Source organism: Urocitellus parryii, unplaced genomic scaffold (genome assembly GCF_045843805.1).
Source record: "Urocitellus parryii isolate mUroPar1 unplaced genomic scaffold, mUroPar1.hap1 Scaffold_60, whole genome shotgun sequence".
Lineage (NCBI taxonomy): Eukaryota > Metazoa > Chordata > Mammalia > Rodentia > Sciuridae > Urocitellus > Urocitellus parryii.
Window position 1 is genome coordinate 41,849 of NW_027554101.1, and position 23,195 is coordinate 65,043.

Sequence of the window (23,195 nt, forward strand, 5' to 3'; positions counted from 1 at the left end):
AGCAATAAATGGGCCATGAAAAAATTGTGTTTAAAATCATAAGTAAACATAGACAATACTCACCATAGTTATGTGATCACAGAAAATGTAAAGATGCTGGCTGAAAAACTACAAAGAACTTGGCTTTCGTAAACTTAATGACTGAAACTAAAGTTCCTCCCTAGGAGACAGGCCAAAATCATAGCACAGTTTGTACAAAAGTATACCTTTCCAAGGTTACTGCAGAACAATTATGCCTGGGATCCTTTACTCTTGTAGAGAAAGCTCTGTAACCTCTTATTTTAAATTGACTTCCATTGAGCAATAATGTCTCCCAGCTTGCACTTTCAGGCACTGTATTGGATAATGTGTTTATAGGATTGTCTCATTTTTCTTTTTGTAATAGGAGACTGGTAGCTTACTGCTACTCGGAGGTGGCTTCGGGAAACACAATTTTCAAGATGGCAGTTTTTAAAAATGTGATTATTGGGAATAATAACTCTAGAGACAAAGATTTAATGGGATTACTTCCAATTTATTCAGCACATCTCTAGGTTATTGAAGTTCTAGTTTTAGATCTGTACATTCACAGTCCACATTGTTCCCTGATGTATTGTGTATTTAGGTTTGTGCTACCATATATAGGCACAGAGTTTGACTCCAACTCTCCACAGGAGCCTAACCTCTCAGAACAAGTATTGTAGCTGGATCTTTGGTAGCTCTATCCTTGCTATATCATCACTGCTGTTTCTTAAAATCAAGATATGGTAAACATATATACTAATAGGAAGAAAATCCATCTTTAACACCATTATGGTGTTTTTTAGTTCAAAGGCTTGTTTCTTATGCATTACTTGATTTCATTTCCTTTAAGGCCTTGGGAAGTGTGAGTTATTATAATCGTATTGTTGTTGTTGATAAATAGTAGCTACTATATATTTAGCACTAAATCTGTATCATGCACTGTATTAAACACCATGCAGCTGATCCAAACAATAGCCTTAGGGAGTCAGAATTAACATCATCCTCATTTTACAGAGAATGAAATATGGTTAAAATGGTATGTCAATTTTATACCACTAGTATGTTGCAGAATTGGAATTCAAGCCCTATTTGATTTACTTTGACTCCTGAGCCTGAGCTTTGAAGGTATATGGCTTGTTACTATTCTATTTTATAAATAGAAGTCCTGATAATGCTAGAAGTTTAAATAATTTGCACTGTATCGTAAAATTAGTTTCTAATGCCTTCTGATGTAAACCCTAAACCTCCTCCACTATACCTTGCTGATTCCAGGACTGCTGCTAGCTTATATGGTACTTTGAAAATTAGATAAAGGGACATTCTTCTGCCCTCACGCCCATAGAAAGACCAATTTTTAAAGAAAGCATGCTTTCCAGTTTGGCTCTGTCTTATGACAATGTGACAAGGATGAGATGAGGTGTGTTAGTTAAATTTTACCCCCACACACACACTTGTTCAAACACTTTTGTGCAAGGTGCTATATCTAGAATCATAAGCACTTTCCATAGCTGCACTTATTGAAATGAATAATTGGGCAATATAAATAATGTTAAGGGAAATATTCAAAACCATTTCCTCCAAATATGTGTTTTTAGGAGCTATAAGGAAATAAAATTTGGACCCCGATAATTACATGTAATTCATGCTCACATCTTCACTGCCAACAATAATGTTTAAGGAGATATAAACTGATAGCAGTCATGCAAAAACTTCCCTGAAGCCAAATGTATCACTAGTCAAAATGATCCTCCTCATCTTCATAAACCCTTGAAAAGAAATTTAGTATCATTTGTGAAGTAGGTTTTAACTACAGGGTGACATATTGTGCTGCAGTTATGTTATGGAACTTAGGGAATTTTTTCGCATTCATTTCAACTTCCACTATGTTATTTTCAAAATTTATTACTTTCAATTATATGGCTACTCTGGGAATATAGAAAATGTCACATGATACGAATAGTTTCCACTGAAGTACTAACAAACTAATAGATTTAATATGCAACATACTACAATAAGGAAAAGAAAACAGTTAGCTGGAGTGTATGATAAAAACATAAATAATCACAAAAGAGATTTTGGAAAAGGATTGTGACAGAGGATGTGCTGATTTGAGAAACACAGGGATAGTTAATTTGAACGATGTCCTATCAAACCTAAGAACCTTGAACATGTACATAAAAACAAGTCCCTACCCACAGTTCTGTTTCCTTAATAGTAATGTTATCTTCAGAGATTGTTCTGATTGATTTGAAAGAGCATGGTATAGGGAATGATTCTCTAACATCATCGGGTACCAGAAAAACAGGAGAGCTAGATAAATATACCAAGGCTTAAGTCCTATCTGAGCATTAATGAACGAAGGTCTCTGTGTTCCTTATTAGCTGTTCAGTTGATTCTGATGCACACCTAATGTGAGAACAAGAAATCTATGGGTACCGATTCTTGAATGTGGTTGTACATTAGAATTGCTTGAATCTCACACAAATAGATTCTGATCTCATTGATATGAAGTTCTACTTGGGCACTTGAATTTTTTAAAATTCCCCAAATGATTCTAATATCAGCAAAGTTTGAGAACCACTGGTCTAGGGTCTGATCACCCAGTGTCTTATCTAAAGATCAGTAACAGGAAGACCAGGGAGCTTGTCCAAAATAAAGAATCTCAGATCCTCCCTAAAATCATTGAATTAGAATCCATTTTCTGGGGGAGTGTACAGGGATTAACTCAGGAGTGCTCAACCACTAAGCCACATCCCCAGCCCTATTTTGTATTTTACTTAGAGACAGGATCTCACCAAGTTGCTTAGTGCCTCACTTTGCTGAGGCTGGCTTTGAACTTGCAATCCTCCTGTCTCAGCCTCCCCAGCTGCTGGGATTAAAGGTGTATGCCACTGCGCCCAGCCTAGAATCCAGTTTTTAACCCAAATACACAAATCAAATACCCTAATTTGTATGTACATTATCTTTTGAGAAACATTGTTCCAGGGAGGTAGGTAAAGCTGGATTCATAGACAATTCTCATTATTGATCATTTTGGAAAACCTCTTTGAGCTGCAATCTCTTACTCTGTTTAATGGATATAATGATAAGAGTGTCAATATTGCAGGTTTGCTGGGAAGATTCTTATAATACAATATACCTGGAACTCTTAGCTCATTTCCTAAAACAGTGAATATCCTCACTCATTGCCAAATCCCTCTTAGGATATAGAGCTGCTATGAACATTTTTGGATATTGAAATCAAGCCCTGAAAGTAACAGCCAGTATAAAGTTTCCTGTTCTATTTGAATTAATGAAGGCTTTATTAGTTATCAATTCAAGATGATTTGCATTAATTCAAAAGAATAAATGCTTCCCAGATAGAAGTATCTTCTACTAAAAGTATAAGTTATTGGAAAGCAGCCCTTATCCATGATATCCTTGAAGGTATGATGATCGCCTTGCATTGTTATGCAATTTGTGATCAACTTAATCAGACATTGACACTTTTCAGAATTTGTTATTTTTAAATATCCCTCTTAGATCACTATCTGTTATTTCCCTCCTCCCAGAAAAAAAGTTAATATTTTTACAGAAACTCATATGCAAGGTTTCTTTATTTTTCTCTTCAAGCAACTAACTTTTGTGATTATCTATTTTTTCTTAGTTTCTCTAACTTTAGACTCACAAAATGTTTTCTTATTCCTGTTCTGTTCTCTAAATTAAGACATAGAACTTAATTTAGAAAAGTTTATATCTGATTGAAAGAGCATGATCATTCTTTCTTTGCATTATAATCATTTATACATTTAAGGGAGAAATAGAAATGCCTAATGTAATACCACAGAAGAAATACCCTCAACTAATCTTTCTAAGCAGGATGACAATGAGTAATGATTACAGTTAATTAAGTTAGGCAACCTCCATTTCCATTCACTTAGCAGCACTGCTAATTATATACTCATGCTACAAGGTTTCTTTATTTCTTCTGTAATTTGAATGCAGTACTCTTTGTAGGCAGGGGGATATGGTAAGATTAATGAGCTTTTCCCTACCAAAATCTCCTGTTCTCTCCAAATGAAATTTCTGCATCTGGAAGTTGAGAGTAGGAAAAGCAGAAAGAAAAAAAATAAGGCACATTTTAGCTTACTTCCAGCTGAGGATATGTTTATAATTTCCAAATAGTGTGTATTAAAGAGTACAATATGATTTAAAGTACTTTAGAAACTGTAGAAAACTATGGTTTATATACAACTAAATGAATACTGAACTTGTTTTTTTTTAATATCAGTGGCGATGATAATGACATTTTGTATTGTATGATTTTTATTGCATTGAATAAATAAATATTGAGCACTTACTTTTTGCCAAGTCCAGTGTCAGGCACTGAGTCTACCAAGATGAAAAAGACAACTCTATAACTCCAAGATTCTTTATATGGACTTCAATCACTTTAACAACTTGTTCTTTAAAGAAAACAGAGAGAATGACAGCTCTACTTGGGGATATCGTTAATGAAGAACTGGAAAAAATTTAGTTTGTATGCTTTGATCAGATAGGGATTGACATACTTAAGAGTTTTATTTTTAATCTGAAAATCCACTTCAATCTTATGCTCTGGGTAAACAGTCATTACACAAGCCTGGCACAATTTTGTATTTTAAAGAATCATGATTCAAGGTTTAACTTCAAAATAATTTTGAGTAAGTTACACAGATTATTCCTTTTCTTTAAAAAAATATAGGGTTTATATGGATGGATTTAAGCTTCAATCTTAAATAATCTTCATTTGCTTTAAGAATTAACTTTTGCATTATAGCTCACATTGTATTTCAGATTTTAGAATAGATTTTCAGAGGTATATCTGGAGGAAGATATTTAAATATCAAGCATTTTTTATATTTTCATAGGAAGTTCAAATATATTTGGCGCTGTGCTGGACATTTTTAGAGTTTTTTTTTTCTCCTACATTACACAGGTGTACAACTTTATGGGTCCAGTTTTTTCTTTGTGCTTCCTCTTCTCTGCTTCTCTTTCACTAAAATCAGTTTACATAAATAAGTGCACCGTCGAGTTCACATGAAGACTAGACAAAAATACAGGTGTCCTTATAATAATCAGCTCCTGTAATTCTCCTCTCCAGTTATGCTTCAGTCTCAGAGAAATCCAGTATAAAGCAGACAGCACAGTTATTACTAGAGGAACTGAGGTTACTGATTAGAAGGGAACATAATCAGGTAGATTGAGCCTGTGAGGGAAGAAACCATTGCTGTGAGAGGGGAGTGTTTGCAAAATGCTCTCTGTGAAGCTGAATCTGTGAAGAACACCTCATTATTCACAGCAACCAGAGAGGAAGAAACAGGTGCAAAAAGATTGTGTGTTTGTCTGCTTTTGTGAGGCTGGTCAAAGATTATGTACCTGCTTTATCTGTGCTAGGCTAGGACTCTACCTCCAGGTTTATCATACCCCATAGAATGTGTAAGAGAAAAGTACCAACAGGGAAATCAGCAAAAAGCTTTCCTATGAAGGTGTAGCCAGCCTCCGCAGAATTTGAAATGTCTGAGGTCTCATCTGGTGAGTAAAAGCTGCAGATAATGCAACAGCCATTCAGAAGAATGATAAATGCCACAAGCATTCGGAAGCAGGCTTCCCTAAAGGTGACTTTTTTTGGTCAATTTGCAACCTCTAGGATATATTTAAATTGCTCCTTTTCCATAAGTCTTTCTCTAAAAGTTAAATTTGGGCTTTTATTATTAGGAAGGAAGGGAAGGGGTTTGACATCAATGACCTATAGGATAATATTTATCAGTGATAAGAGAAGGAACACAAATTCTCCTTTTTGGGTTATGGCTTTTATGAACTTTGTCTTTAGGAATCGAAAATTGTTTCTTATATGAAGATATTTTAAAAATTGATGATCAAGACCTTAGTCAATAAAAAATAATATTCTTCAAAGTAAATTTCTAAGGACATGGAATATAACCATAAACTCATTAGAAAACTAAAGTGAGGATTTTTTTCGCTTATGGATAGAAAAACCTGTTTTATATATATGTATACAAATGGATATATATATATATATATATATATATATATATATCTACATAAACATATATATGTTTATGTGTGTATATATATACACACACAAACACACACATATGCAGGTCACAATTTTTTTTCCAAAGTAAAGGAAAATAATATTGTTGTAAATAGTAATTTAGACATGTTCAGACAAGTACAACTTATTAAGAAACAAACTGGGCCACATATTACAGGCATATTCCAGGTTGCCTAATTATCTGAATTAGGTTTTAGAATAGTTTTAGAGTCTAAACATTCTTTGTTAAGTGATAGCTTTTAAATAAAGTAAAGAGGTATAGTGATTAATCATGTTATTTTTGTATTTTTTATTATAGGATATCCTAAAACTCTAAATTAAAATTGATTTTTTGTTAGTACATATAAACATACAATCTATATATACTAAGTACATTTATTTCAAAATTGTAATACTTTTGTTAAAATTCAAGTAGATTCTGATTTAGGCAAGTTTTTTCTATTTTCTATCATTGTGAAATGTTAGTTTTTTTGGTATTGTTTTAAGGGAGGATGAGCTAAAAGAGTTGAGGTAAAATATGCCTATTTAAATTATAAAACATCTAGTAGAAGGAAAGGCAGTGTCAAGTTAAAAATAAAACCTATTTAGATGTCAAGATTCCCCATAACTTGATTTGTAAGAAAAGTTACCCATTTTATAAGTCTTGTCTCTCATTTCCTCTGGACTAAGTGGTTGCCATTTCTCACTTATAGATTGCCTTTTACTAATCTCATTCTAAAGGTTTTTTTTAAATTTTTATATTTGTGTTTTATTTATCAGACAGATTGTCCTGGAAGTACAGAGGCCAGTTAATGGTTTATGAGTTCAAGCTGAGCTGAATATAGCTAAGCTCTGTCTTGCTTGACATTTCATCAAAAGCTGTGTTGATTTGCAATGTTTACCTACCTATTTATTGAACCCTCACAGCTTGAACTATGCCACCAAGCTTGCTGACATTGCTGAGATTATCTCCAAATGCATGTACAAACCAAGGAGGAAATAGAAAAATAAGTTAAAAACAATTGTTGGCCTACTTAATAAATTATGCTTATATAGTTCTTTCTTTATTTATTTTTAAACTGTTTTCCTCAAAGCCCTATGCCATACGTTTTTTCATTTATTCTTCACACAAACTCTGGAAGAAGATGCACTACAGTGGTGGATCTCACCATTCTGTGGGCATCAGAATCACAGTGGAGGGCTTTACAAAACAAGAGCTTCCTGGGCTCTGTCCCCAGAATTTCTGATTCATTCTTAGTGAGAGGCCCAAATATTTGCATTTCTAATAAGTTTCTCAGGAAATGCTGATGTTGGTGATGATCTAAGAACAGAAAATATATGCTCTTAATATTAAGAACACAAAATAAGCATTCTTAGTCTTGTTACCTGTGTTCTCTTTACACAGAGAAATTTCCCACTCTACAAGAAAATAAATACCTATTCTCACAAAATTCAGGCATGTATTCTACTAATGATTATTAAAATATTAAAATATTGTAAAAAATAATGAGTGCCTATTTAGTAAGTTGTTTTTCAATGGAAATTAGAAAGAACGACTTAAATTACTTAGTAGGAAAATTAGTACTAAACTAGTGTTAAGGGAAGTAAACATTTGGTCACTAGTTCTCAAATACATAAAGATTCAATTTTTAATTTCTGTTTTCATTCTTATTCTTTGATATTTCTGTATAAGTAAGGATTTTTGTCTATGACATTTTTAACCAAATGAAAGCATGATCCATGTGTTATAAATACTTGAATCTATACTATATATCAAAGTCTCCCTTTTTTGGTCAGTAAAAATGATGTTTTCTAACTTATTTACTGAAGGAAGAGTTCGGAAACTTAAACCATGAAAAGATAGGATATTTTACTTAACTGTAATACCTAAAATTGAAGTATATCTTTTTAATATTAATAACTAAAGTAAAGAATTCAAAAATTGTAAACTCTGCTGTTTTAAAGTTATATGTTCATTTGCTATGGTCCATTTCTTTCAGTAAAATTTATGTTTTTGATATATTCTAATGGAGTACAACATTTAGATTAAATGTATGGAATGGATAAATGATTTTTAATGGCATTTAATCTAGATATTCATAACTGAGGTTTGGGGTAGGCACATCTTTAAGGGGGTAGAAATTTTTATTATAATGATTTTCTCTATTTCCTTTCTTAATTAGGGAGATATATCTGCATATATATATATTCCTTTATTTCAGTTTCATAGTGTATTTTCTTTTGTCCAGTCTTGCTTGTCACATGCTTCTGAAACAATCAGTGCCATGCTGACATTTTTATGTTATTTTCATTCAGATACTATTCCAATTATATGAAATGGGGGTGATATGCAGAAAGCAAATGCACCATACATCTGATCTTTAAATACTTTATCAAATTATTTATTTTTGCCTGGCTCACTTATCAGTTTATTTTTTACATTCCTTTTCATAACTAAAGAAACTCATCAATTTGACTAACCCAGGTAGCATTTCTAATAATGAATTATGGTTTTACTTATGAAAATTAAACCACTCTTAATGATGTTTGTGGCTATATATTTGAGAAAAAAGACTAATACTTTATTAACTTTCTTATGTCCCTTGGATTTCATCATCAAAACTTTAGCAGTTAATGCCTATGTAGTAGGTAATAAGAATTCTATTGATTAGCTAAATGAATGAATGAATGAATGAATCCTACAGGTAAATTTACCCAGGAAAAAAAAGTGTGAGTATTTTTATTTTAATTTTTAGTATCGTCTGTTTTGATCAAAATTAATATTATCTATGACATTTTATTCTGATAGTTATTAGAGTATTAATTGAATATTAGAACAAAAGGCATTTTTGTATTTTGCTTATTTTAACAATTATTAGATTTCTTTTACCAACTCACTTGAGACTTTCTGGATAGAATCTATCTATTTGCCTTTTCAGTTTTCTGATTCTTTATGGTCAGGCCAAAATCATATCTCTTCAGTCACATACACGCAGACAGGCACACACACACACACACACACACACACACACACAGAGACAGAAAAACACACACAAATATATATATATTATTGAGACAGCACTTGAAATTGAAATGAGAGCTAGAGAAAAGAAGAACCTTAAATATATGGATTTTTTTTTCCAACCAGTCAAAACTTAGTCTCTGTCTTTGAGTAAATGTTGTGAATATTGGTTGAGAGATGGAGAGGGAAAGAAATGAAAATGTTCAGGGAAGTCCTTGCCTGTTTAGTACCTTCCTAGTCAGCTTTAAAGTTGCCAAAAGCAGAGATAAGTTTCTGCTTTGCTTAACTACACATTCAAAACTCAATCCAAGAACCTGTGGGAAAGTTCTTTTTAATTAAGCTCAAGTCATTCTGAAAATATATTATGTAAAGATTTTACTTTTGAAAGTTAAGAGACTATGTCTGCATAATGAAAAGTGACTAGGGGTATGGAAATTATTACTAAATTATATGGAAATCTAGAAAAATCTCCTTGCAATATAAATGAGCACCAGTGACTTCTACCAAAGTCCTTTGAATAAGGAGCAATGAGGAGAAGTTTCGTAATATAATTAAAAATAATGATTTTTTTCTATTTTAGCTAGATGCTTTAGATTAATTCATTGAAACAAATTTTGAAGTGTATTGTTTTTAGTCTTTAAATTGATATATAATAATTATACAAATTTGTGGGGTCCAGTGTGGTGAAATTTTGACATATGTATACCTTCCTTTATATATAAATATGAATTAAGTTGAATTATATACATTGGTCCATTACTATAGATACTACCATTTATTCAACAAATTATATAATTTAACTACCTTTGAAGTCACAATTGTTAATCATAAATGGAGGCAAACCAAAAATAATGTATACCACATGTGAAGACATTCCGATGAATAAAATAATTTCTGTGAAAACTAGCCTGCTGTTCAAATTTGCTTATAGTTGTTCTTCAGATAATATTTACTAAAATACTGACAGATTCCTACAAGCACAATTTTTAAACACTTACCTTGGAGATTTACAGGACTCCAAAAATATTTTTATTGCTTTTAAACAACCACAAAACAACATAAAAAATGTGCTTTGACTGAATGCCATTTGTAGCCCATGTAAAAAGAAATTCACTAAAGAGTATTTTGAAATATAAATAGCTTTTTTGGTTCAGGGGTTTCTAATCAGCCTATTAAAAGCCTGCAAATTATAAAAAATGATAAATTGAATAGAGGTATAGAGTTCAATGGACATTGGTAGATTTTAATCTTTGGTAAACATTAAAAGGTTACATGTTGATAAATGGCAATGTAGTGTCAAGGTATTGCAATATGTTTTAATATTATTAATCAATATAAAATATATAAAACTTGCTTATACATTTTTAGAGAGAGAGACAGAAGAGAGACAGAGAACTTTTTAATATTTATTTTTCAGTTTTTGGTGGACACAGCATCTTTATTTTATTTTATGTGGTGCTGAGGATTGAACCCAGGGCCCCACGCATGCCAGGCAAGCACATTACCGCTTGAACCACATCCCCAGCCCCGCTTATATATTTTTATGGACAAAAAGTTTACAAATAGCATTCCCAAAATCAACTGAAGAATTTAGGGGCCTTATTTTCCAATCTTTAAATAACAGTTTTTAACTAAAGAATGTATAAAATGACTTATATGGTGTCTAACAGTAATTCCTTTAAGAAGTGTTTCATTGGAGCAGAGAAATAAATAGGTTCTAAAGAATAAAGAAATTGAAGAAGGCATTGCTGATGCTCTTCCCAATATCTCCTTTCCCACCTGAGTTTGCTGCAAATTCTGACATACTTGTCTCCAGAGTTCTTATGTCTTACTCAACTGCTTTGCCTGAAGACTTATTGTAAGACACAGAGCTTCTCCTGCAAAAAGGAATGAACCTGGAGAGAGCAGTCTTTAATGCCACTAGAAGTGACCTTTAATGACCAGGAAATGGGAGTCATAGAGCAAGCACTCAGTCACCTCATCCTCTGGTAGACAATTCTTCACAGCCTCTCAAGATTCACAGAAGTGATTGAGCTCCAATTGTCCCCATCAGCAATGTGTGAGTTAACACATCCTGTATTGTCTTCTCCAATTTCCTAATCTCGCTTTCTCTGCTTTTTTTGTACTTTCTGAAATCATTTGCCAGAAGAAGTACCTGAATTCCAAATCCTTGTGTGTGTTTGGAGAGAATCTAAAGTAACTGAGAAGGTTAGAGAGAAGTTTTTGTGCACACATAATAAGACAGGGCAAAGGCACATAAGATGTTAGAGGAAGGAAGGGATAGTGAGGGAGGGATGTTGCTCTGTTTAATAAATACAGGGTGGGAGGTAGAAAGGAAGGAAGCAATTAGTGAACCTGAAAAACTGTAGGAAGGTTTGGAAGAGCTACTATATGAAATATGCCAGATATTCCAATATGTGAATAATAGGTTCATGGAACAGCTGAAAAAGTGGAAATATACCATACATACCTTTTGGTTTCATTCCAATTTAAGTTACCCTTAAAATAAGTTACCCTTAATTTATGTTACCCTTAAAGTATAGCCACTAGCAGTAGTCCCCTCCTAACTCATCTTTGCCACTTGTGGTTTTATTCCCTTGTTTTCACTGTCCACAGAGAATCCACAGTGATATTTTAAAATTATATTTGATGTTTTCCTAGCAAAGAGTAAGTAGACCTTTGGAGAGAAACAGTAGTAGTTATAATTCTGCATTGGGTATTGGAGAAGCATTTGTCAATTCCAGTATTTTGATAAATACTATTTAAAGGATAATGGCAAATCTGTATGTGTAACTATATATATATAATGGATATATGTCTATGTGTTTACTTAAACACAAAGCTTAAGTAAGTAAAGTCTAAGTTGCTGTTCTTTGTATGTAACACTCTAATAAGTCAATTGGAATCAAGTTAGGCTAGATATCAAACAGTGGAGAGTATGTAAAGTCATAGAAAATGAGGCCAATGTTGAAGAACATTTTAATAGATGAGGGAATTGTAGTTGGCAATAGCAGTAGTTGTACTGGGGAGCCTGCATAAGATAGTGGAGCAGCACATTGAGAAAAGTCAACTATGAATAGATTGGCCTAAAAGGAGTAAAAGTTAGTGTTGAAAAGTGATGTGAGACAAAGACTAATAGACAAGTTGGCTTGGTTAATATAATAACCATAATGCAAGAAAAGCTATGCTGTGATGGCTCAGCAAACCTAATTGCAAGGGACTTTTGAGGGCAGCATATCAGGTTATCACATGCCAAAAATATTTCATTTCAGAGACTTTAGTTTTCTCATTAATTTTATCACTAATCCATTCATTTTCAAAATGTATTTCAGGATTTTACATCAGGTTGACTTTAAAGCTTATATGCAGATGAAGATTTCTTGTCCTAGCACTGAGTAAGGCAGTTGGTCCTATTCTGTGCAAAAGAGTGAAGCTAGCTTATATTGGCGCTGCAAACAGGATTATTAAATAGCCAATTACTATTCAGAATGTGTTGCATTCCTTAAAATTACTCAAGCAAGAGTCTTGAACTTGTTCAACCTGAACACATCTGATATCCTCAGCCAAGTAAGGGATGCAAATTAGAGAGCTTCTGGCTTTACTAGTGTGGAACCAGACATGCTTTTTCCCCTTAGGACTCTATGACTAATGACCTGGATTGTCTAAATTCAAGAGTACTCAGCTCTCCAGTGGTAAGCCTGTTTCAGTTTTTCTGCTTCTGTTTTGTCCCATAGTCTATCTTGGAACAAAGGTTATTTTATGTGCAGATTTCAAGTTGAGATGACATTTTAAAACAAATTTTCTTTTCATATTTGATTAGTGAGTGCATCTAGATAGTCTAGACATGTTCATGATAAAAGCTTCAGATTTTCAATGACCCAGGGAAATTATAGAAGTAGGTAATTATTTGTAATCAGGACACATGGGAGAAGTTCCAACTCCAAATGTTTGTTATGTGACATTGATAGGTATTCTTACACAATAGGCCTCAGTTTTCATATGTGAGAACATTACTTTTCAGGTTCAGTATTTTGAGGGGTGAATGAGATAAAATATGTAAGTGCTATAGCAGTAAAATGTGATAAGAACTCTGAGTTACTTTATACCAGCTTCATTGAAATATAATAGATAAATGAAATTACATATATTCAAAGTATACCATGTGATTATTTAATATACATATACATTGTAAAATTATTACTATTATCAACTTAATTAACATTATCTGTCACTTTACATAGTTACCATTATATTTTTGTGGTAAAAACACTTAAGATCTCTCTTAGCAAATTTCAAATAAGTATAGACTTATTAAGTCCAATTACCATGCTATATATTAGGTGCCAGAATTTATTAATTTTATAACTGAAAGTTTGTATAAATTGACCAATATTATCCTATTTCTCCCAATTGTTAGGCCTTGGCTACTAGTACTCCACTGTCTGTTTCTCTGAGCTCAACTTCTTAAAATAGTATGAATATGAGCTGGGGTTGTATCTCAGTGGTAGAGCACTTGCCTAGCATGCATGAGGCACTAGGTTTGATTCTCAGCTCAACATATAAATTAATTAATTAAAATAAAGGTCCTCAACGACTAAAAAATATTCTAAAAATAGTATGAGTATTTTTTTTTGAATTGGGAATCTCTATATTGACATGGCTGGCCTGTAACTCCTGGGCCAGGAGTTTATCTTCCTGCCTCAGTATCCCGAGTAGTTGAGACTATAGATATGCATGTATCATCATCATCATCATGTGTGGATCATATGATTTATTTTTTAAAAAACATTTTATTTTTAAAATAACAGATAAAATTGTATAATTTATTGTGTATACCACGATGTTTTGAAATATACACACATATGCACACACATGCATAATAGTTTGGCTATATTAAGCTATAATAACAGTGTAATAACTATCTAACCAAAATTCATGACTGTAGGCTTTTGGCAGATCAGTTGTGTAATTTTTAAATCTAATAGAATTTCTAGAACTTTTTAGTAGAGTGGAGAGCAATGTGAATCTTCTCAGAAAACTGCATTGACTGTGCAATTTTTAGGGTTTGAGTTGTGTTGTCTCATCTATATATACACAGTATGAAATATTCTCTTTCCTATGGAAGCCAGTTCATTATTCACTATTCTTGCTTTGTTATGCTCATTCCCATTTTCTGGAGTTTTCTCCTGCCCTCAAATTTTGCTAATAAATTGCCCCTATCTTAAAAATCCAATTCAAGTATCACTAACTGTTCTAGGCCTCACTTTGTTCTATTAACTTTTGTTCCATATTATCATTTATACTCACTATCCAAATTAATTACTTGCTAATTATTTCTGCAGATTATTTTTTATTCCACAACCATTTTTTTAACATTCTTGAAAGCAGTTGCTATGTTTTATACTCTTTTTTAAATAACTCACTAGGTATTCTCCATATTTTTAATTCTTTGTTTACAAAACAGTTGGCCCTAAAATAATATATTTTTAAACACTACCTAATATTGGCTTAATAGAAAGGTTACCTTTTGTTACCATGTATTTACTATAATGCTTTTGTTTAAGAGATCCCTATATATTACATTGTTGCCTGTATGTATGAAATATTCTGTCCCCTTGTCTATAGTGGACATTTGTGTCAATCTTGCTTTGACTATTGCACAATCTGTTCTAGCTTTCTGTCACTTAACTTGAGAAGAAGTTAAATATATGTTTCGTGAATATCTCAGAAGATAAAACTAAAGGATTAGCTTTCGTTATTTATAGTCTGTTGTTATTGCTGAAAATAATATAGTTTTGTTTATAGATATTTTGCCAATTCATTCAATACATATTTATTTGAATGAGAAAAAGGCTTGTTTTTATCATACTCATAATGAATATAGAAGTTGTACTGTCCTGCATATTTTCAATGCTCATCCTTAATTAAAAAAATGTTATACAATAAAAGGAACAGTTCCTGAATATCTAAATAAAGTTGACTGCCTTGTTATAAACATTAACAATGATCTGAAGTGACTATGTTTAAAAGAGAAAGTCCTTAAAGAACTTTATGATTGCTGACGGCGCACATGCCTATAATCCCAAAGGCTCAGGAGGCTGAGGCAGGAGAATCACAAGTTTAAAGCCAGCCTCAGCAATTTAAGGAGGCCCTAAGCAACTTAGCAAAACCTCTCTCAAAATAAAACATAAAAATGGCTAGGGGTATGGCTCATTGGTACAATGTCCCTGGGTTCAATCCCTGATACCAAAAAAAAAAAAAAGAAAGAAAACAAACAAACAAACAAAAACAAACAAACAAAAATACTTTGTGATTTGGGCTGACAAATTTAGCTAAATACCAATCAATCTGCCTCCTTTGTTCTGATAATTATCCTGGGAATTGCAATCCAGGAATACTGAAGCTATGCTATGGTATAGTAAACTACAAAAGTGTTAAGCATTATTAATGAAACACAGATTCTACTTCTTGAGAGAAACTATCATTACACATGTATGGACAATAATATTTTTGTTTGCGTAAAATAGTCTTCTATATTTTATTTATTTTCAGTTTTTAAAATAAATCTGAATTAGCAGGTTCTTATTTCACTCAGTTTTCTTCTCTCATTTCCATTCTGCTCTTGGACTTTCATTTTAACAACCTTATTGTACAATAGAATTTTATTTTCAAAATAACCAGTACTTGGGCTGTGGACCTAATAAAGTATTTTTACTCTTACCTATATATTTTTGGAGTAGAATTTAAATTTGTATTTTCAGTATATGTTAGCATATATTCTCATTATACATTAATTCCAGTTTGAGACTACTAGAGAAAAATATTTTATTTTAAATATTTTTATACTATATTTTTTAATCATTTTTCCTAGGATTATATTACAAAATACACATTTACAAAACAACCCAACTCTTACTGGTTTGAGGTGCAGATTTAAATATTTTCACCATTAATGAATTATTCATCTACCTGTGTGATAGTTTAGTCATTTTAAAACATCTAATATATTATGAGAGATAATCTACTTTTCCCATTAGATTACATGTGACACTGATCTTTTGGGGAAAAAAGAAAGTCTGTGAGTCACTTCTGTAACATTTGGAATTAAATTCATTAACCAAAATAATACCATGCTTCATCTTTTATATTTTGCTTCCTTAGCATCTGGTACTTAGTCTGTCTAATTGCATTATAATGGCTCTGTGTTGCAACAGATGCTAGAAGATTTTTTTGGCAAGAATGATAATTTTGTTTCATATTTTGGAATACCTGCTTTGCAATTGTCATTCTTATTTACTAGAGCCAGAAAGAAAACAAACTTAATGTTTCTTTTCGCATTTGAAATTTATTGAGTTCAACTGTATTCAAAGATTTAAAAAGATGACATTATCACATTTAAAAGAATTTTTCCCAATTAATACGTTGAGCACTGTAATTCTGAGATCCACAATAATTATTAGCCATGATGTGGACATCCCACATATTTCTTTTTTGGATGCAATTAATATTCTCACTTTTGAATATTGAAAAGTTAGTGTTCTATTGGAGCCATGCAATGGACTAATTTCTTGTAGTGAATATATTCTTATAAGAAGAACCAAATTATTAGGATAGTAATGTAGATAATTATGATCTATGATCAAGTTAAACTCTAAGAATCCAAAGCCATATATTACCAAAACCTTATTTTTTAACTCAAAGGGGAATCAGCAAGTGTACTTATGCTGTAAATTTGTTATTGTTACTGAAAAAGCTCATTTTCTTTTTTCATGCAAGTAACTATTAAAGCCTTTAATGTTCATAAGCAGCATCATAGCATTATAAAATCTCTTTGAAATTTTTGAATTTAGAAAGTTCTGGATAGGAAAGATGAAAATAGACTCATTTTAATTTCATAATGATGTAAAATGATTATTGTACCATATACTTATTATATAGAATACACACAATATATATGTTCTATATCTATTTGGCAAATGGTCAAGATATTTATATAGCAAGGCATGGTGGGCATACCTGTAATCCCAGCAGCTCAGGAGGCTAAGGCAGGAGGATTGCTGGTTCAAGGCCAGCCTCAGCCACTTGGTGAGGCCTAAGCAACTTATCAAGACTCTGTCTCAACATAAAAAAATAAAAAGGGCTGGGGGTGTGGCTCAGTGTTTGAGACACCTGGGTTCAATCCCCAGTACCAAAAAAAAATTGTATAATTCCTTTTCATACTAATATACATAATTGTGTTTTTGGAATTACTTAATACACATTAAGGGAAATTATTGTTTTATTCATCCTCTAATTTTATCAAATTGAAGAGCATAGCAAGTCATGTATATCTGTATTGAATATTATACTAAAAATAAGATGGTTGACAGATGAAAAAATTCATCATAGATTATTGGTTTATATGACATCAAGCATCAGGGTGTAAGGAGACACTCAAATGATAGGCTCATATTGTCCCATAAAAGTTGGAAAGTTTTCTTCCTCACTTCTTTTCTGCTTTCCTTGTTTTCTTTCTTTCTTTTTTATCTTCTTCTGTGGCTTGAACCCAGGGCACTACCACTGAGCTACACCCAGCCATAGTTTTTATATAATAAATAAAAATCCAAGAGTTGGGAAACTGAGAACTTTTTTTCTCACCTTCACTATTAAACAGAGTAATGCCCTTCAATGTGTCACTTAATATTGTTGATGTCAGAACCTTCCATTTGAGCAGCTGAAATTATTGATATTCCTCCTGTGTCATTCTTCAGAATGTGTTGTACTATAATGACTGGCTAGTTTCTATGGTTAGAGCTTTATGCTTCCTGGGAACTGCTATTGAATTTAAGAACCTTATCAGCAGCATTGTCATCTTCAAGGTTGTCTACTGGTTTGGGAGGAAGGAGAAAAATATACCAATTACAGATTGCTCAGTTACAGTTGCCTTTTAAATCTAATTTTTAAGCTTTTGTGTCTAAGAAAAAGAATATATATATATATATATATATATATATATATATATATATATATATATAATAACCACTGAGAAGTAATATTTACATTTTAATTTTAATAAATATTTTGATTAAAATGTTAATTTAAATAATTAACTTTAAGAAATATAAAATTTCAGCATGTTTTGTAATGTAAAAATGACAGTTATAAAATTGACATATGAACTTTCAGTATACAATACAGCTTCTATTCAACAAACTTGGATTGTGCCAATGATTTCATTCTTCCCTAAAGACATAGAAGATGAGCAAATCATCTGCCCTTTTTGCCATTCACTCAAAATGCAATGTTGCTAATCTGGAATCCATGAGCCATTACAGGAAAACATTTGCATCTTTATTTTTACTAATCTTAACTGAAATTTAGCACTTCCAATTATGGTGATAGGTAATACATTATATTAATAGCAATAACTTCAAATTTATCACTAATGTTTTTATATCAAATCCTAGTTGTGGATATGTTGAAAAATCACATACTAATTTATACTAGTGGTTAATATACTAACCAATACTTTTAATTTGTATTAATTATCATATCTGCATCAAGTGCATTAATAATTGCATAGAATATTTCTATATTTAATATTTGCTATTTATATTGTAGCAAAATTAATTCCTTTGTATACCTATATGGTTTTTATTTTCATTTCACACATTTTAAAACATCCTGAAAATATTTCCATATGTTTCAACAGATGCTAAAGGGATCCACAGCACAAATAGTTAAAGGCCTTATGTTTAGAGGCAAATATATATAATACCTTGGTAAAAAACAATAATTGAGGCTTGTACCATATGCTGCGAAATCAGGCATGACTGTCCTAGCTGGGAGGACTGGTAAGGCAATTTTTGACTTGGTCTTGAAAGCAGGAGTGATTGTTTTAGTAGTGGCAGTATGTGAGAGAAGGCATTTTTAAAAGAGAAAAGTAGGTGCATAGTCACCTGAGGAGAGCATGCAGGCTCAGAAAAAGAGCATCGTAGCGCACCAATGTTAAAAATTCCTATTTCTTCACTATTGATGTGGATCCTATTCTGTTTCCATTGGTTTATGTGCAAAATTCCATTTACCATTTTTTTTTATTAATCACAAGTAAGTAGAAACTATTCTTTGTCCTTTTGTATTAACAGATCATTATTTTATAAAGAGTAACATTGTAGACAAGAGGCAAAATTAATCAAAAAGGAGATCAAAGCTCCACATCAGCTTTTTAAATCTCTCATTATTTCAATAAACATCTACCTGTAAGAGGGAGAAATGAATTTGTCTCACCTTTCTACTTTATCATGTTTTCGGACAATGATCAGTCACTTTTCTGGCCTAAGGGCCATAATTGGCTACTGCTAAATCTCAAGAGACTGAAACACATAACTGGAATAATTTTTTTAAACCCCCACAGGGTTGCTGTTCAGTTATAATGGTCAAAGGCAGCTTTATTTGCCAAGCTCAAGTTTTCTAACTTTATGATTTATCTGGCTTTTCTGGGAGAAATGTCGACGTGACAATTCAGATTATAATGAAAGTGATCCAGAGAAGCAGTTATAATTTCAAGAAACTAAAAAAACAAACAAAACTGAAAGCTACACTAATGGACTAATATAGTCTATTTAAACTGTTCTCTTTATCTTGACAAATTTGCTTGAATTCCTTGTTATGCAAGAGGGTTCACATCTTAAACAACACTTCCAAAAATTTGTTAAGGTTATTACTAGCCTTGATTTCAAACAAGAACCTCCAGAGATTTGAATGGACATTAGTTAATCATATTAAAATTGCATTTGTATCTAAATATTTGCCTGTAATTTTCAAAAACTAAGCATGACATATTTTGAAAACTGATTGATGTAAGCAACTTAACATTCCAAGATGAAATATTCCAAATCAAAATATATAGCACATTACAATGTGGTTAAACAGGCCGTAATTAGTTCTGGTTCTATAATTAATCATACACACTGGATATATATCTACATTATGAAATTTTATCTAAATAAAGTTGATGTTATCTAAAATATAATTTTCATTTAATGATATGAAATTTAAAATTGAAGGGTCTTAGGTTTAAATGACTTATTAACTATGCAATCCTATATGAATGATTAACTTATCTGAGCCTCAGTTTTCTCATCTATAAAGATAGACCAAAAAAAAAATATTCTAAAAGTTGGTAGATGCGGTGGTATTTGACTGTAATCCCAGCGGCTTGGGAGACTGAGACAGGAGGATCACAAATTCAAAGCCAGACTCAGCAATTTAGCGAGACCCTGTCTTAAAATTAAAAAATAAAAATAAAAAATGCTGGAGATGTAGTTCAGTGGTTTAGTATCCTTGGGTTTAATGCCCAATTTTAAAAAAAAAAACAATGTAAATGTTAATGTGGAAATTAATTGTACTAAAATGTGTAATTGGTGCTTAGAATTTTTTCATTTTAATAATTTATGTTTATTAATGAAAAATATTTTGGCCTAGGGATATAGCTCCATGATGTCTCATTTGCCTAGCATGCATGAGGCCTGCATACAATCCTCAGCACAGCCCCCCCTCCAAAAAAAAAAAAAAAGAAAGAAAGAAAGAAAGAAACGGAAATTTTTTTAGTTTTATTTTTGGTAAACAATATATTATTCACACAACATCTAACATAATGTTGCTCCTTAATAAATCAACTTGGCTTATTTCCTTTACTTTCTTATCAACAATTTTAAAAATTCATAATCTTCTATGAATTAAAAATGGAACTTGGTTAAATGGCAGATTAATTTGATTTAAGGAAAAAAACATTTCCATATCAAAAATTCACTGAAATGTGTATGTATTTAATTCAATGTCATCATTAATTAATTAACACCCTAGAATTATGACATGAACACAATAATTGTAGTATTTACTGAATGAGTGAAGGAAAGAATGAATGAATCTTTTAGAACTTAACTCTTCTCCACTATACTTAATTCCTTTTAACATAGTATGTATTCCATTGCTTTGATCTCATTTCTGTTATACATGCAAGTTGTTATTTTGCATATGAATCACCATCCATAAATTTATACTCAGTGTGGGGTTTTAAATAATCATTACCATGGAAATTATACTTATTCAAGTAACAGTTCTGTGGGTTGGAGTTTATGAATTTTTAAATTTAAAAAAATGCTGATTTAAATTTAGTATTTCTACTCCCCTATACTATCTGTTTCACATCTCCTGCTGCCTTTCTATTAAATTTTGTTAAAAATGTATTTTGACAGCAATTGGTATTTATTCCTGCCTCCTTGGCATTTATGATGCTTAAACTTCCTTTTGAAAGCTTTCCTTTTGATGTATATTGAGTTAATTCCTGCTTGTGCTGTGACATCTACCACAAAACCTTTAGCCACTCACTGCAGTATATGGGAAACTGCCATAGCGTGACGGGATGTTGACTGAAAACATGACCACACAGAAAATAGCAAACTCTCTGGAAATCTGTATTTCTTCCTCAATTTCATGGCCTCAAGTAACTTTTACATTTTTAATGCCTGTCAGCTCTAATAGGATCTGATAACCAACTAAAGTCTCTATTGGAAGTTAAGAGGGGAAAGTATCTGGAATAGCACTTGATGGTGCAGGGAAAGCTAAATGAAGACACTGGAGGAGTCTAAACGTTATGAGAATAATAATAAGGGAAAGAAGAATATGATGACTTAGATCCTGAAGAGCTCTTGTGAATATCTGCATTCTAGCTTTAGAAGATTTCTGGAGAATAAGTTAGTGAAAATATTTCATAGAATAAATATTTAATAAGCACTTACTACATACAATTTGCTGAGCACTACAGATATAAGATTATAAACTTCCTCCTATTAAAATAGACATTTTTAAATGTTATACTTGGAACTATGGACAGTTCTTTAAAATAATTTTTAGTTACTGTTCATTTTGGTTAGGAAGGAAGGGAAAATAAATTACCTTGGTCATTTTATTTACTTTTAATTCTGACAATTAGAAGGGGATTCATATTTAAGGTTAAAAAGTGGATTCTGGTGCCTATCTTCTTCTTTGATTTATTTGTTTGTTTATACATATCAGGATTGAACCCAGTGCTGCTAAACCACTGAGCTACAACTCCAGCCCTTTTTATTTTTTATTGTTATTTTGAGACACAGTCTCACTAAGTTGCCGAGGCTGGCTTTGAGCTTGCAATCCTCCTGCCTCAGTCTCCAGAGTCAATGGGATTATCTTAAAAGCTTTTACATTGTCTTGGTAATAAACATCATTTTAGATTATGACTGATATTTTCTTAGGTGTGAATTCTATACAGTTTTGTACAACCTCTTTTCTTATTTGGACCTTTGTGATTGAATTAAGAATGGCTCCACATCTATGCATAAGAGTTTCTGTACTGAAAATAAACACTGTACATAATTACCTTAAAATACCATTAGCATTTCATTCTGTGGTAAAGAATAAAAATTGTAAACAAAACTTACTTAAGTGGGCTAACTCATTTAGAATTTACACAGTATGACCATATCCTAGGAGGAAGTGCACCTTTGAAAAGAGACTGTTAAGAAAATCAATAGTGTAATCATGATTCAAGAAATTATATAAAACTCTAAATGAGCACTATCAATTCTTCTTTTGCTAAAAATTATTGATATTCTACTTTTAAATTACCCTCATTTATATTGCTCCCCTGAGGATCTAATTAATCATCAGGATTACTTAATTTCAGCTACCATTCTGCTCTTAGGAAAAAAAATATTTAAAGATATACTGACTTGGTACTTTAGATTTTCAGTATTTTTATTTAGCAATGCTTTTAGGAAACTTGTATTATAGAAGTTTGACTGTGGAATCAAATTTTCTGAAAAAATGCTTTAGTGATTTCTTGTATTTTTGAGTTTAAATTTTTATACATGATGGCCCCAAAACACAAAGCATAAGTAATTGTATTTTTATAATCAATCAGTTATGGAAATACGTTAAAACATGCTAAAACTAAAATTTAACTTAAAATGGAATTAATTTAATTTCCAAAATGTCTAGGGATTCCAGTTATATTAGGTCCCATGATGCTAGAAAAATGACTTTGCAATTATTATTACAGAATTTTCTATTGTGCAT

At 31.7% G+C, this 23,195-nt stretch overlaps 1 long non-coding RNA gene across 1 annotated transcript; it reads right to left on the bottom strand.

Moving 5' to 3' along the window:
* Positions 1-1,706: 1,706 nt before the first annotated feature.
* On the bottom strand, positions 1,707-4,365 carry LOC144252818 (uncharacterized). The gene is made up of 3 exons (XR_013343063.1): positions 4,344-4,365; positions 4,038-4,074; positions 1,707-1,769 (listed from the first exon to the last, which is right to left on the bottom strand). It is a non-coding gene; the product is annotated as an uncharacterized LOC144252818 (long non-coding RNA).
* Positions 4,366-23,195: the final 18,830 nt, after the last annotated feature.